The sequence below is a fragment of the Triturus cristatus genome, chromosome 2_2 (assembly GCF_964204655.1).
Source record: "Triturus cristatus chromosome 2_2, aTriCri1.1, whole genome shotgun sequence".
Lineage (NCBI taxonomy): Eukaryota > Metazoa > Chordata > Amphibia > Caudata > Salamandridae > Triturus > Triturus cristatus.
The window spans coordinates 264,868,700-264,883,646 of record NC_140582.1 but is presented as its reverse complement, the minus strand read 5'-3'; positions in this window follow the sequence as shown (position 1 = coordinate 264,883,646).

The window sequence follows — 14,947 nt, the reverse complement described above, 5'->3', positions numbered from 1 at the left end:
CCCTAACAGGTCACATGGTAACCTATTACGTGAACACCTCCTATGGGTAACTTTCCCCAAAACTCTAATTTAGGCTTCATCCAACAACCTTGGGTCCCAGGTTTCACCAAGCACGAGAGGAGTCCTACCTTCTATCTGGTCAGGCTCTTCAAAGGCATTCCTTTCTTAAATAACTGTCAAATTCCTGCAACTGCAGTAGGGTGAGAAATACTCTCCACACATACATAAATTCTAAATTGACTTAACTTGCAAGCAGACAAGGAGAAACATATCTCTGAACTTAAAGTTAGGCCTACAAGATTGGCTAACCTAAGAACATCCATTAATGCACACACTTCATGAGTCGTTTTATGAAGCGCTTATTCGGAAGTAAATGCATTCTATATTGCATAATATTCGTAATATGCATGCATGACAATCTTGTTTCTCTAAACATGTGCACAATCCTAATCCATCTCGTATACGGCATTCCAGAATTCATTTGAATGTCCTTGTATAGCGATACAAGCTTCGTCCTAGTCACATGGATTACAGTTTAAGAGGATATGAGTACAGATTATACTCTAGTATAATGCACCCCTACAAATTTTACAGTGCCAAGCACTCACTACCATGCAGTAATTTTAGTGCCAAGCCAATGCAATTTGTGTTCGTGCCCTCTTTCTGCATGGTTGCCCCCACTTTTTGCTGATGTGCTTTGACTGAGTGTCCTCTGCTCCTGCTAATCAGGTACCCAGGGCCTTTTTTTTTTTTTTTTCTTTTTTTCTTCTAAAACTGCATTGAAGCCTAAACCCAATTGGCATCTCGGTCCACAGGTCAGCCCCTGGAAAAGGCTACCACAGGTAGCCAGGACACTGATCAGAGAAGGCCTCTAAGGGCCTCAGCACTTCTTGTGCCACCCTTAGGGGTCCTGTACCCTTTCACACACCGCCTTTGCAGGCTGCATGTTTTGGTGCAGAACAAAGTGAAGTCGACCTGTCACACATCTGTGCGCCAGGCCTACTGCCCTAGCATAGATCATTCACCCCTCTAGCTGGGTGAACTATACCAGTGGTGAGGGTGCAGGTGCATGAGCCCTGTACCCCTACAGTGTCTGTCCATTCTTGGACATTGTAAGTGCAGTGCTCCCATTAAGAGTATATGGTATTGAGTTTGTCATTTTGAACTCCACAGCACCATAATGGCTACACTGAACTGAGCAGTTTGGTATCCAACTTCTCAGCACATTAAACCCACACTGATGCCAGTGTGGGATTTAATAAAAATCTTAGAGATGCCCCCTGAAAACTAGCCCACCACTAGTGTCCAGGCCAAGTGGCTGCTTTCAGCTGCCACCACCAGACAGGTTTGCAGACCACTGGGTCGAGAACCTGCAGTTCTCTGGGGCCTGAAACACTGCACATCCTGGGACGAGGTGCTAAGTCTCCTCCCCTAGGATGGGCAGGGTTCACGAAGGGCAAGATTCAAAGGCTGGTCACCTTTGAGCTTCCCCAGGCCACCTGCTGTTTTCTGTAACTGGTCCCCACTGGTTCTGACCCCTACTTTGGGTGGGAAAAACAAGTGAGGAAGAGGTGTGCCCACCTCTGCCAACTCCAACCCTCTGGTGGGGGAGGTGAAGCACCACTCCCAGCCCCTGCCATCTTGCAGATAGGGGGGGGGGGACTCAGCCAACCAGGAACAGGCTCACACCCCCCCCCACCCACTGGAGGGTGGAATAGGGGGTGTACCCACCCCAGGGAAGGGACCAATTAGTCCCTGCCTTTTACCTACCTGTAACACCCCTGAATCTAGTAGTTGGGGGCACCCCTGAACCTTGCTTTCTCAGGCAAGGACCAAACCGCAGTGCAGCAGCTAACCAGAGGAAGATGCCCACTGACTTAGCCCCAGCCCTACCAGCCTCTCTACCTGCCTTCAACCCCAAAGACTTTGTCTCCCATGAACCTCAGATATGTACATCTGCAACCTCTGGCCAGACACCGTGAATCTGCCCCACTCTGCACCCACGGCCTGAGCTCGAGTGGACAATACTGCCTTACTGCTTGACCACACTACCACAAAGTGAGGTGCTATCTGACGATCTCTGCCTACCTTTGAGGATCCACTGGGCTCTGTGCACACTATACCTCACTTTGGTATAGTATATACAGAGCCAGCTTCCTACAAATGGGGTCACTGCCCAGATCTGTACAGGTCACGTGTTATCACATGAATGCAACAAACTTGAGTCCATGTTCTTAATAGATTTGTAGAATGATTCAAGCTAGACTGTCACCAGGGAAAGCAGATTTGCATTGGAACATTAATCAAAAATTGACTTTGAGATTTCAACGAAGTGTAGCAAGAATCCCAACCGCCGTATTAAATCACTGATTTCTGTTCTAAGCGATATGCATGCTGTAATTCTGAAACAAGCACCGTAAAGCAACTGCTTAGTTCTGCAGAATTAATGGGCCTGTGCATGCAGTGTGGGGTATTGTAACTGACAGCAAGTGCTCCTTATCTGGAACTGCTGATCTTCAAAGAACCCCAAACATCAAATCAGTATGGTGCAAAGGAGAGATTCTTTTGTCTTTTTGGGTGGAAGTGCACTTTATGCACAGACAGCGGATGGACACTAAAAATGAAGTACGCCAATGGCTAAAGTACGTTGACCTTTTGCCCTATAATGTACTACACCTCAGATGCAGTGAGGCGACCAGTATGTAGAGGAGAAATCTATCCTCGTCCCCGGTCACCAAGCAAACACACAAAATGCTGGGGCATACACTGGTGGAGAATGAGATGGTCTAGTAGGGTGCAAAGGAAATCAGCCCAAAGATGAGTGGGCATGGTGGGTAAACACTAGTGTTAGTAGGGGATAAGGTGGGTTTTATCTGAACCAATGACTGGAGTGGCGCAACAGGACCAGGTTTTGGTCTGACCAGAGTAATCCTTTGGGTTGTGACCAAGTCTGTTGCTAGAAATGAATCTACAGCATGGCCTGCAATATGGGTGGAATTAAATATCGGCTGTAGGTTTATGTCTAGGTCAATGACTATTCTGTGCTGTGGCCTTTAGGTTTGTAACCATATGATCTGGTCTTCAAGGATGCATAGGTTTGCATATATTGTATGATGTAAAATTGTCTACAGCAGTATGAGTGTTTCCTTGCTACATGGTGTCTGTAAATGAGAAAGCTAAATGGAACGGTTTAGCATAGGGTTGCATCCGACAAGGGCTTCAAACCTTCCTAGCCTTGGGAAGATTACATTTTGTTTCTTTTAAAAATGTTGGCTAAACGCGTCCTCTTCTGGCTATTGTTTGTGTCAGTATGATAGCCTGGTGGAACTACTCGAGGCAATACAGGTAATGTCCCTCCCTCCCCCCCCCCCCCCCCCCCCAATGAGTCAGTTGGTAACTGACAACCGATCCTAAGTTTTGAAAAGTCAAATGTTTATTTTTTTGTGGTGTTTGTGCTGCAGGAGAGTGAGTGCTACCTTTGAAGTTGTAGGATGTTCTATTGACGGTTGTAACGGTTATCGCCCTACAAAAGGCCTTTTCTTTTGCTTGTTTAAGATGTATGGGTGAGGGGTCTAATATGAGGGCTATGATTTGTCTTGTTTCAGCAATACATGATTGACCTGCAAGTGTGTGGACTGAGTGATTGCTATATTTATTGCTTCTGAGGTAGAGGTTCAACTGTTATGTTGGGTTTTCAGAGTGCATGTAGGTTCTTGGGTGTTGAGTGATTTTGTTTAGATAATGTTTTTTCTTATTTTGGTGTGGTAGTATTAGGTTTCATTTTTCAGTGACGAGATATAAACATAATGTGAAGGGCTGGTGGGTTGTGAAGTTTAAGGATAAAGGGGCTGGGATTGGGGGTGTAGAATCTGGTGAGTGGCTAACGTGGTTTGGAGCACTGGTTTTAGGTGGAGAGGGGGAGAACTTTGCCTTAGTGGATGAAAGAGTTGTCTAGGGAAGCAATGGAATAAGTGAGTTGAAAGGTTTTAGTGAGGGGTAGAAAGGGGAATTTTGAGTAAGTAGAAGGTAGCTGAAAGATTTGTTTGTAAAGCTGGGTTTGAAAAAGTGGAGTTTTGTGGTTTTGCAGAGTTATGCAACCTGGCCAAGCAGGAGCCACAATCTTAGTTCAGGTAAGTCCCAACACATCCTAAATTATTCTGTGCTCACTCATTCTGGTAGCTTGGCGCAGCAATCTGGCTTAATTTAAGTATTTGTGCAACCCATCAAACATAACCTGGTAAACACCAAAACATGACTCTACACCGGGAACAGGGGACGCGCACACCAGGAACACTCCTACCTGTTTGTTCTCCCGTCCGGGAGTCTATCGAGGGAGTAACTGCTATCGACCCATTGGAACCTCATTCCCAGGTCAGGGAGGCGAGTTTGCGCTGGCGAACCGGGGAGAGTGGCTGGGCATCCTGTGTTAAACTACAACTCCCAGCAGCCCTGCGCACGCTAGTGACACCATCTGCAACTGACCGAGGGGCATAAGAACGAGGAGCGCGCTCCGCACCTCGGGCAGCGCCCGGGCAAAGCCCAGGCCAAGGGCGGGCCCGTCCTTGCCAGTCTGTGCCCGTGTGAGACTGGACCGGGCACTCCCTCGTGGCCTTGCTGCATCCTCTCCACCAGCTATATCGACCTTTAAAGTCGGACTTGAGGAATCCTGAAGGTAACTTCTGGCATCGGGAGAAATAGCTCCGGAGTCCAATCCCTAAGACCTGTATTATTGTAAATTGTTCGAAAGAGGGCAAATAAGCCGATATCCTCTACTGTCCCCACTAATTAATAAGATCCTTCCAGTATGGGCAAAAGGAAAGCACTGAGTAGTGACCTATACGAGGGGAAGGACATCAAGAAGCCCAAAAAGCAAACACTCTTAACATATTTGACTGGGGCTATGGGGGCAATAGAGAAACAAATCTCCACAGTGGAACAAACTTTAGCAGCAGGGTCATTGACTGGAGAAGTTGGAGTGACGGTTGAGCAAGCTACCCCTATCCAAGACTGTTTCTAATGTGGATCACATCACCGGATCTGTAGCTAATGGTTGTATTCAACAAACTGTATGTGACATTATAGTGCATAGCAATCATGGAGATACAATTCCCCCACAAACAAATAGGAAAAAAAAGAAAGCCAGTAAACAGTCTGTAAAGCCCGGAAAGGGTATGAGAGATCCGGGTAAATCAAGTGTACATAGTGATAGGGATAGTATGGCAAGGAAAAATGGCCATGACAACCATCATAGCACACCTATACCTCAAACCCCTACAACAACTGCCATAACAGCAAACACCATAAAACATACTAGGGGGATTGATTTAGAGAGCATACTCTTATCCATAAAAAGCTTAGACTCTTTTGTGAGAGGAGCAGTCGAGACTATTGGCGTAAGATTACATCGAATAGAGTCCCTTTTGGCCAAACTCCCAGTCAATAACGACAATAAGGTCATTCTATCCCCTAGTTCCAAGCCTACCAATAGCGAGGTGAACGACATCAGGAAAATACGAAGACCCCGGCCCGATATTTCCGGAGTCCCCATTAGAAACGAAATCAGTAACCATCCTAGTACATCTAAGATACAACAAAACCACACTACCATCTGTAATCCAGCCGTTGATAAATTAACACCATATGCCTCCAAACCATTATATATAAAACCATCACCTCCCGTACACTTGGACCTCCCACCAGCCTGCACTCCCTATACAGTGATTTTGGCAAATGTACCACAACTAGGGCAGCAGGACCAGGAGACATGCGAATCTCTAAGAAACAAAGCACTACACTGGCTGGGGGATAGAGTGGGAGATACCAGAACCCTGTTTGAAGAGTTCAAGATGGCACGTAGGATAGGATGGATCTGAAGAACTAGGAAACCTTTTACTGGTGACTGCCTGGTACTGACCTTCCGCTCGCCCTGGCTAGTAGAAAAGATCCTGGGGAAAGCGAATAGAAGCACCCTTGAAATAGGGATTAATATTCTCCCCCTAAGTTTCTTTTATCGACCTCCCCTTGATCTAGTGAAATTGGGCCACTGTCAGACCATGCCCAACCCAAACTATAGTGTTCCAGTACACAATCGTTTTAGCGCACTTACTTCATTAGAGGATCTGGATTGACTACCCCAAAAGATAAAATATGAATTAGAGGCTCCATCTGGAAATCTGGATATTGGCCCGCTTAGTCCACCCCAAAGGGTGACATCTGAGCCAGAGACTCTATCAGAAGGTCGAGATAACAATTTATATAGACAGGCGCAGAATAAATCGATCCATGTAGAAATTCCCGCCATTATTTTAAATAGAGAGGAACCTACGAATTTTATTCTTTCCGACCCAGATTTATCAGGATTAGATTCCCAGCCATCATTAACACCCTGGAAAAAGGAAGGGCAGATTAACATTACTTTTTGGAACATAGCGGGCTTACATTCCAAACTTCATAATGCCCTTTTTCTTGATCTTATTAAGAATATGGATATTCTTTGTCTCCAAGAGACTTGGTCTCAAAATGAAATTCACATTGATGGTTTTAAAACCTTTCATACTCCAGCCTGTCCTTCCAGTCATGGAAGATCAAAGGGAGGATTATGTATATATGTTTCCAACCTGGTGATAGCGGAAAAAATCACGCTTGAAATATCTGATTCCTATTATCAAATTCTTACCCTCTCAACGGACAGGAAAGATTCTATAACGCTTGTGAACTTCTATAATAACATCCCCAAAGAGAAAGAGACCGAAGTAATAGATCAATTTAGACAAATAATGTACAATATTCAGATTCTTAGCTCAGGGAACGCCCAGATTGTCTGGGGAGATTTTAATGTCAACTTGTGCTCCAATAATAACAATCAGTTATGTGGTTTGAGTGACGAGGAAAACTGTAATTTAACTCACTTCTCCCACAACATCTTTGGTAGTGCTCTGAATGAGACTGTATTTATGCTTGACCTGACCTTCGCTAACGAAATGGTAACTCCTCCCATTCCTTTTTTACCAACATTTAATGGGAGAGGTGCAGGTTCAGTAATAGATTACCTTCTGGTCTCAAACAATCTTGGCAGTAGGGTAAAACAATTTATAAAGCATAAGATTGCTATTAGTGATCATTTCCCACAAACCGTAACAGTGACAGGTAAAAACCCCAATCTTTATATTAAAAGTAATACGGAAAAACGCCAACATACCTGTGCTAATTTGGCTATTGACAGCACGAACGGTTACTCTTTGAAATGGGAACTTGCAGATCCTGATACTATTACATCCTCTGTAGTGGTTAGTGCACTAGGTCACATTTTGACAACCTTAAATGAGAATTCCCCTCCTTCGTTGGTTCTAGAAAGTTTCAAACACATCACGGCAACAATAAAAAATTGTTTGTAGAGGAAAAAAAGGGGAGATCAAAAGAAAATTAGATGGTTTGATACCAATTGCACGAAAGCTCATCGTGCATTAAAAAAAGCTATTCATAATAAGGAAAGGGATAAATATGCCGTCCAACAAGCAAGAAAACTATATAATCAGGCTATTAAGACTAGAAAAAAAACAATGAAAAATTCTTTGTGGGAAGACTTACACAGGGCCAGTATTCAAAAAGATAGTCAAGCATTCTGGAAAGTAATTAGATCACGGTTTCTCCTATCTGAAAATTCGCCCTCTGTAGAGGTAACAATAGATGAATTCCAATGGATGAGCCACTTCACAAAACAAAAATTTTTGGCTCTCCGGAGGTGATTACAATTACGAATAGCTCAACACTACCTCTTTGAACATACTGTTGTCCACCCAATTGAGATATCCTTTTCATTAAAAGAAGTGTTAGTAGCATTGAATGACAGTAAAGGTTCTAAGGCCCCAGGACCCGACGGGGTCCCTGTCGATATTTATAAACACAACACAGACTTGTGGGCTCCGCTATTAACACGCGTTCTTAACGCAACCTCTTCGCAGGGCCTAATTAAAAGCTGGACTGAATCTATCATGGTCCCTATTTACAAGAAAGGTAACAGACAGGATCCTTCCTGCTACAGACCTATCTCACTTTTAGATTCACTAGGAAAAGTAGCAGGAAGGATACTCCTCACGAGGTTGCAAACATGGGCCATAGAAAAGAACATATTATCTGGCCTACAGTTTGGCTTTAGGGAAGGCCGGGGGACAATTGATCAGGGCCTTAATCTCGCCATCTTGATGGGTAAATACACGAAGGCGAGGAGAGGAAAACTACACTTAGCGTTTGTGGATCTCTCCTCGGCTTTCGATTGTGTTTCCCACAGGAAATTATAGAGTATTTTAAAAGAAATGCAGGTAGAGGAACCCTTAATTGATTTCCTGAAAGCTCTCTATAGTAATGCCTTAGCGCGTGTCCGATTTGGTTCAGCGGGCGAATGCACATCGCCATTTAGGGTGCACAGAGGGGTAAGACAGGGGTGCGTCCTGGCTCCCTTCCTTTTTACCCTATACACTAACGGACTTGAGAAGGCCTTACTGGAGGGAAGCCAGGACGTTCCCCAAGTGCAACAAAATCCGGCTACCAGACGCATACCAGCATTGCTCTATGCGGAAGATGCCGTTATTTTAGCGAGGACACCATTGGCTCTTCAGCAGGCATTGGAGTCCTATAATAATTTTATGCAAGACATTGACTTGAAGATAAATGTCTCAAAAACTTATGTGATGAATTGTGGCAAGGGTAATAAAAAAAGGAAAGGATATATATCTAAATGGGAGCAAATTGGCAACCACTTTTACTTATTCATACTTGGGGATCTTAATAGACGATAAAGGCTCTTGGGGCCAAGCAATTCTATCAAGAAAACTTCTTTTTATGAGAGCTACTTCCGCCCTCGTTAATTTCTCACAAAAATTAGGAAAAAGAGCTCCTTCAGAATTAATTAAAATATATAACGCAAAACGCATGAGTGTAGTAACGTATGGGGCAGGGATTTGGGGCCATCGCAATGTTTCTGAATTACAGAAAGTGGAAAATGCATTTTTTAGATATTTATTGGCTGTTCCGGGTTCCATGTCTGCCATGCTGAGTTAGGAGTCCCCTACCTAACAGATATTATAAAAATCCAACCTGCGATCCTCTGGCATCGTATTTGGAAATCAGAGACTAACTATTTTAATCAGCTAGTGCTTCAGGATGCTCTTAAGTTGGACCATTCCCTCGACATAGAATGGATCAGTTATGTGAGGGACTTCATGACAGACATTGGAAAACCTGAATATTTTAATAATCCACTTTCTATGTTAGCTGTTTCAAGAAAAGATTTTAAGAAATGTTGTCTGAACCACATGGAGAGGCTGAGATTTACGAGTGAAGCACCAAAACTGACTGTCAGCTACAACCTCATGATATCATCCTCATTTGGTATGCAATTCTATCTACAAAAAATTGAAAATGGATATGATTTGTTCTTACCCGATTTCGTCTAAACATCTTCCATAGGCTGGTGACTTTTCCAACTGTCAATAACTGGTCTAAAAAATTACCAAATTGCCCATGTGACTGTTTCTGAACAATCAACAATTCGCGTCATTTTATTCTGTACATTTTATAAAGACTTGAGAAGGAAATGGATAATTCCAATTTTGAAAATCTGGGGCATCCGACAATGTCGTCCAGCATACATGGCTCTCCAATGTTTTGACAACGATTGCATAAATTTAAATGTTACTTTCTTTTTAAAAAATCTTATCAAATGTCGAAATAGTATAGATCTAGACTCTTAACGGCGAAAGTGCCTAAACATCACCGAAGATAGAGTAAGATGTTACTTATAGATGTTAAGACGGAGTATTCTAACTATTAGATACCAAACGTTGTTTTGGGTATATCCCCCAATGCATCCTAATACTGCAGCTGGGGGCTATCTTTTCTTTTTCTCCGCTTCAAAGTGTCATAAACTTCACTATCCCTGATTTACCAACACATCATGACATTATTTGATTATTTTTTAAGTATGTGGTTCTGTATGTACATTTATTGCACTGTACATATTGTTTTATATTACCTTTTAATCTTTTTTTATATATTACAGAATTAAATTGAGAGTTGAACTTATGAATCTATAAACTAGAAATGATATTTAACCTTGTTTCCTTCAAAGATTGCCATTTTGCACATATTCTAAATAGTATTGTTTACATGAGATCCTTTTTTTATATATCTTGCATTAACATCTTTCAATCTATATGTCTTTTAATGTATAAGTGCTGAAATATAACATTGTACTTGCTTTTATGGACTGAAATTAACTTTCGAATAAAGCTTATTTTGAATTTGAATTTGGATTCTACACCGGTTACAAAAATAGTTTGATTTCATAAATAAAACCAGCTTAAATAAAAAGGGAATTCCACAAGTAGGAGTCTAAATATATGCATTTTCAAAGAATAAATTGGCTTTTAGCAGCAAGAAGCTCTTAAATGGGCTATATGGTCTTGTTAGACCGCAGCAAAGTCAAAATTTCAGGCAGATGTGGAGTGTAGCCTGGATACAGGGGCCCGCTGAACCAAAGTACCTTGATCTGGAATGAGCTTATACAAAGATGCGAGGTGAAGCCAGAGATGCCTCGGTTTCAAGCTATACAGTGGACAAGATGTCAGTTTTTTTCTACACACAACTGCAGCAATGTGTCTGCTCCATGCAATGGCATGGATGCACAGGTTCTGACTCATGCAGATGGGATGTGGGTTCTGGTTGAACCAGCACTTTATACCCACTTCCAAGGTCCCAGGACTAGATTGATGCCACTTGGTAGGGCAACAGTTGCAGCAAGCAAAGTCCAGATGCTGTAGCAGCAGGGGTCCAAGTCTTTGTCCCTAAGACTTGGAACAGGAGGCAAGCCTTGGAGTCACTCTGGGTTCGAGTGATGTAGGTCCTGTCGTTCTCACCTAGGCAGGAGAGCAGTTCTTTAGACCTTCTGGGTTGTTGCTGGTGAAGCCTCCTGTCGGGAGCTACAATGTTTCATTGCGGTGTTGATGCATTGGCCCTATGGAGCTACCAGTCTGAAGCTGTGATACAGAGCTTTGGTTCGTGCTGGTGAAGCCACCCATCGGGGGCTGTGATGCCAAGGGGGTGTCAAGAGGTCTAGGGTGGCAAAGGAATGGTGTGAAGTTATTCGAGTGTGTGGAGGCAGATGCTTTGAAACGCAAGTGGTGAAAGGAACTGCTCTTCCCCCTCCTGCTAACATATTGACCTCCTTTACCTCCACTGTCTGGGAGGAATACACAAAGGCCAGTTATACTTATTCATGTAACAGAATTGTGACTTAAATCGGACTTTACCATAAGAGGATTTTAAATTGCAATTGTTTTGAGACCAAACATGACATTTCTACCCGTTACCAATCAAAGGTTATCACTCTAGTGTAATAAGGTAACCTATTGTTATACTATGAGAGGTAAGCCTCAGAGTGGTGAAAAACGAATTTAGGAGTATTTCACTTACAGGACATGTAAAAACATGTCCAAATTAATAATATCCAATACACTTTTCTCTATGGGGTTTTTAGGGCTGACCTTAAGGGGTAATATTTGTATTAAAAAGGGAGGTTTAGGCCAGACAAAAGTGCATTTTGCCAGGTCAAATTGGCAGTTTAAAGCTGCACATAGGCTGCAATGGACAACCTTGGATCTGCTTTAAAGGGCTACTTAAGTGCGATGGGCACAATAAGTGCTGCTAGCACACTAAAAGCATTTAATTTACAGACCCTGGATACATATAGCACTACTATAGTAAGGGCTTATAAGTTAAGGTCCTAAGGCCAACAAACAAATTTACTCAAACTGGTGGGGGCCAGACAAAATATATTGAGGAAGACCACACCAAAGGCTGCCTGGTCTAACACGTGGTCTTCGTAAGTTTATGCAATTTGAACAATTTTTTATTTCTTTGAAAGAGAAATGCATCAATTCAGTAGGTTGAGCCTAGCAGCAGCACGAATATGCTGCTCGCTCTGCGAGACTGCTGTAGTAGGGTATGGGAGAGAAACCGCGCCCCCACTCCCATATTTTTCGGTGGCTTTTGTCATTCGTAAATGCTGCCTTCAGATTCGATAATAGCACTATTTACTTTATTGAGTTTCTTTCACAGCAGGCCGGACATGCGCTGCTTCCGCTGAAACTGCTTGTGTTTTTTTAAGCAGCCCAGCTGCCCCCTAACACAGCGCCTGCTTTCAATCACTTTAACCCGGCATTATCTTGTCTGTTTCAACCCCCTCCCCCAGGAAAATGGATTTAGGTATTATTTGCAAATTGAGTCATGTGAATGCCAGGTAGCACATAATTGTGTGCTAATGGGCTGAAGCTGATAACAGCACATGTGTTGCATGTCATCTGCACTGCCACCTGATGGGTTGTTTTCAAAAGCCTGTTTTATTAACCACACCACCACCATCAATACCACAAAGTCCACCACCAATACAATACCACCACCACTACCAATACTACTACCAATGCCAACACCACCACAAATACCAAATACCACCACCAACAATACCCATACCACCACCCCCTCTCGCTCACTAGTAATAGGAGGGGCACTGTACGAGGCCAGAACTGCAGCCAAGACCATCCCTCCATACCTGCCATAAAGCGCTGCCCTCCCTGCACCAGGAGGTAAATCCAGGGCCCTACGACAGCTGGAGTGTTTTTCATTAGGCCAAAGATAGCAATGACATTATGCAATGCCGCACTGCACACGGAAAGGGCAGGAAATAGGCCCCCCTCCCACTCTTCCTCCTGAGCAGTGACAGTGTATTCACAGAGCAAAAGGTGTTGGGAGCGCTTTGTAGTGTTTATAGTACAGATCATATGTAACTCACTTTGTGTCTGTATGATTTACAACACTTGCACATCTTCTTTACTAGGATAGGATACGGATTTATATAGCGCAGCGAATGCCGAAGCGTCTTGGCGCTGATCCAACACAAAGGGGGACAAAATCCTCAGATGCAAGCCTCTTGAAAGAGCTGTGTCTTTAACATTTTTCTGAAAGTTTGGTGGTTTTGTATAGATTTTAAGGAGTGGGGAAGCCTATTCCTGAGTCCAGCGGCACGAACAGAAAAAGCTCTGGTGCCCCATCTAGCTTTCCTGATCCGATTGATCTTAATGAGGCTGAGTGCTAGATCTTAGCACACGGCCGGTGGTATAAGGAATGAACAGCTTCTGAACGTCCCTGGCACCACCTCCGAAGACAGCTTTGTGTACTAGGCATATAGCTTTAAAATCTATGCGCAGATGGTCAGGGAGCCAGTGTAATGCAGTGATTCCCCCTGAGATCGATTGATCTCTTGGGACGTCCAATAATAACCTCGCCGCAGCGTTTTGGAGAGTCTGCAACCTTCCTAACTGCGTCTTGTTTATCCCTAGCAATAGAGCATTGCAGTAATCTAGTCTGGATAGGACCAGACCTACTACCACCGCTTTACGCATTTCAGCGCAGATGGAAAAATCTTACGCAACGTCCTTATTGGGAAGGAGCAGGATGATGCAAGGCTGTTGAGCTGAGCTGAGAAATTTAGCTGATTGTCAAACAGCATGCCCAGATTTCTTACTTTGGGCATGGGGCAGGGACACTCCCCCGCCCCTGCCGGCCACCAGGATCTGTTCCACAGGGGACTTCCATGACCAAACTCTAATCTCGGTTTTCTCGGTAATAATCTTCAGGAAGCTCTCCTGCATCCAACTCATAATTTCCGACAGGCAGCTATGGAATTTAAAGGCCAAGTCGGTAGATTGTTGAGCCGCGGAAATTATGAGCTGGGAGTCATCAGCATAGGAGACTATCTGGAACCCATGCTTCCTGATGAGTTTCGCCAAGGGAGTCACATAAATATTGAACAGCGTAGGTGATAGTGCTGAGCCCTGCGGAACACCACACGGCAGATGAAAACTGTCCGACTGTAGCCCGTCCCAAAGTAGACTTTGCTCCCTCCCTTCCAGAAAAGGAGAGAAGGGACAGTGCAGTCCCCCGAATGCCGACTTCCTGAAGCCTTTGAGTCAACACCGTATGGTTTACGGTGTTGAAGGCTGCCGACAAATCTAGCATCACTAGGACTGCCTTGCCTCCCTTGTCCACAATGTTACGAATCTCCTCTGCTGCCACCAGAAGTGCTGACTCAGTGGAATGCTGTGCCCGAAAACCATGTTGGGTTGAATCCAGTAAATTATGGGCACTTAAGTATTCTGTCAGGGATCTATTTAGCTCCCTTTCCATAATTTTGGCTGCAAAAGGCAGAGCTGCAATTGGGCGGTAGTTCTTTAATGTAAGAGGGTCTAGTGATGGTTTTTTTTAATAACGGTCTGATGGTTGCACTCTTCCAGCTTATAGGGTAAGTGCCAGACTCAATTACCTGGTTAATCAGAGCGCATAGTTCTCCAGCAATCAGGTCTGCCGCAAGATGCATAACAACGGGGGGGCAGGGATCTTTAGGTGAGCCTGATTTCGTAAGGGTAATCAATCTACAAGTTTCCTCTCTTGTGATGAGAGGGAAAGTGCTAAAACCAGGATGGCCCTCCCTACCGGTTGTCAATAACTGGCTGTGACTATCTAAACTAGGGTGCAGATTAAGGAGATCCCTGTAAATTACCTGCACCTTATATTGGAAAAAACTTTCAAGTTTCTGGCACATTTCCAGGTTTGGCCGATAAGTGTTATCCGAAGGGGGCTTAGAAAGGGGCGTGATTGTTTTGAAAAGCTCCATGGCTGAATTCCCTGCGCCCTTAATCTTAGTCTCATAGAATGCCCTTTTAGCTGATATGATTGCATCTCTATAGGCTGATAGGGCATGGTAATACCTGGCTTTTCCGTCAAGACTGTAATCCACTCTCCAGAGGCGCTCAGCCCTTCTACATGTACTCTTCAAAACCTTGAGCTCCCTATTTTACCAGGGGGCAGATGGCTTAGTCCTGCTTGTACCAAGCAG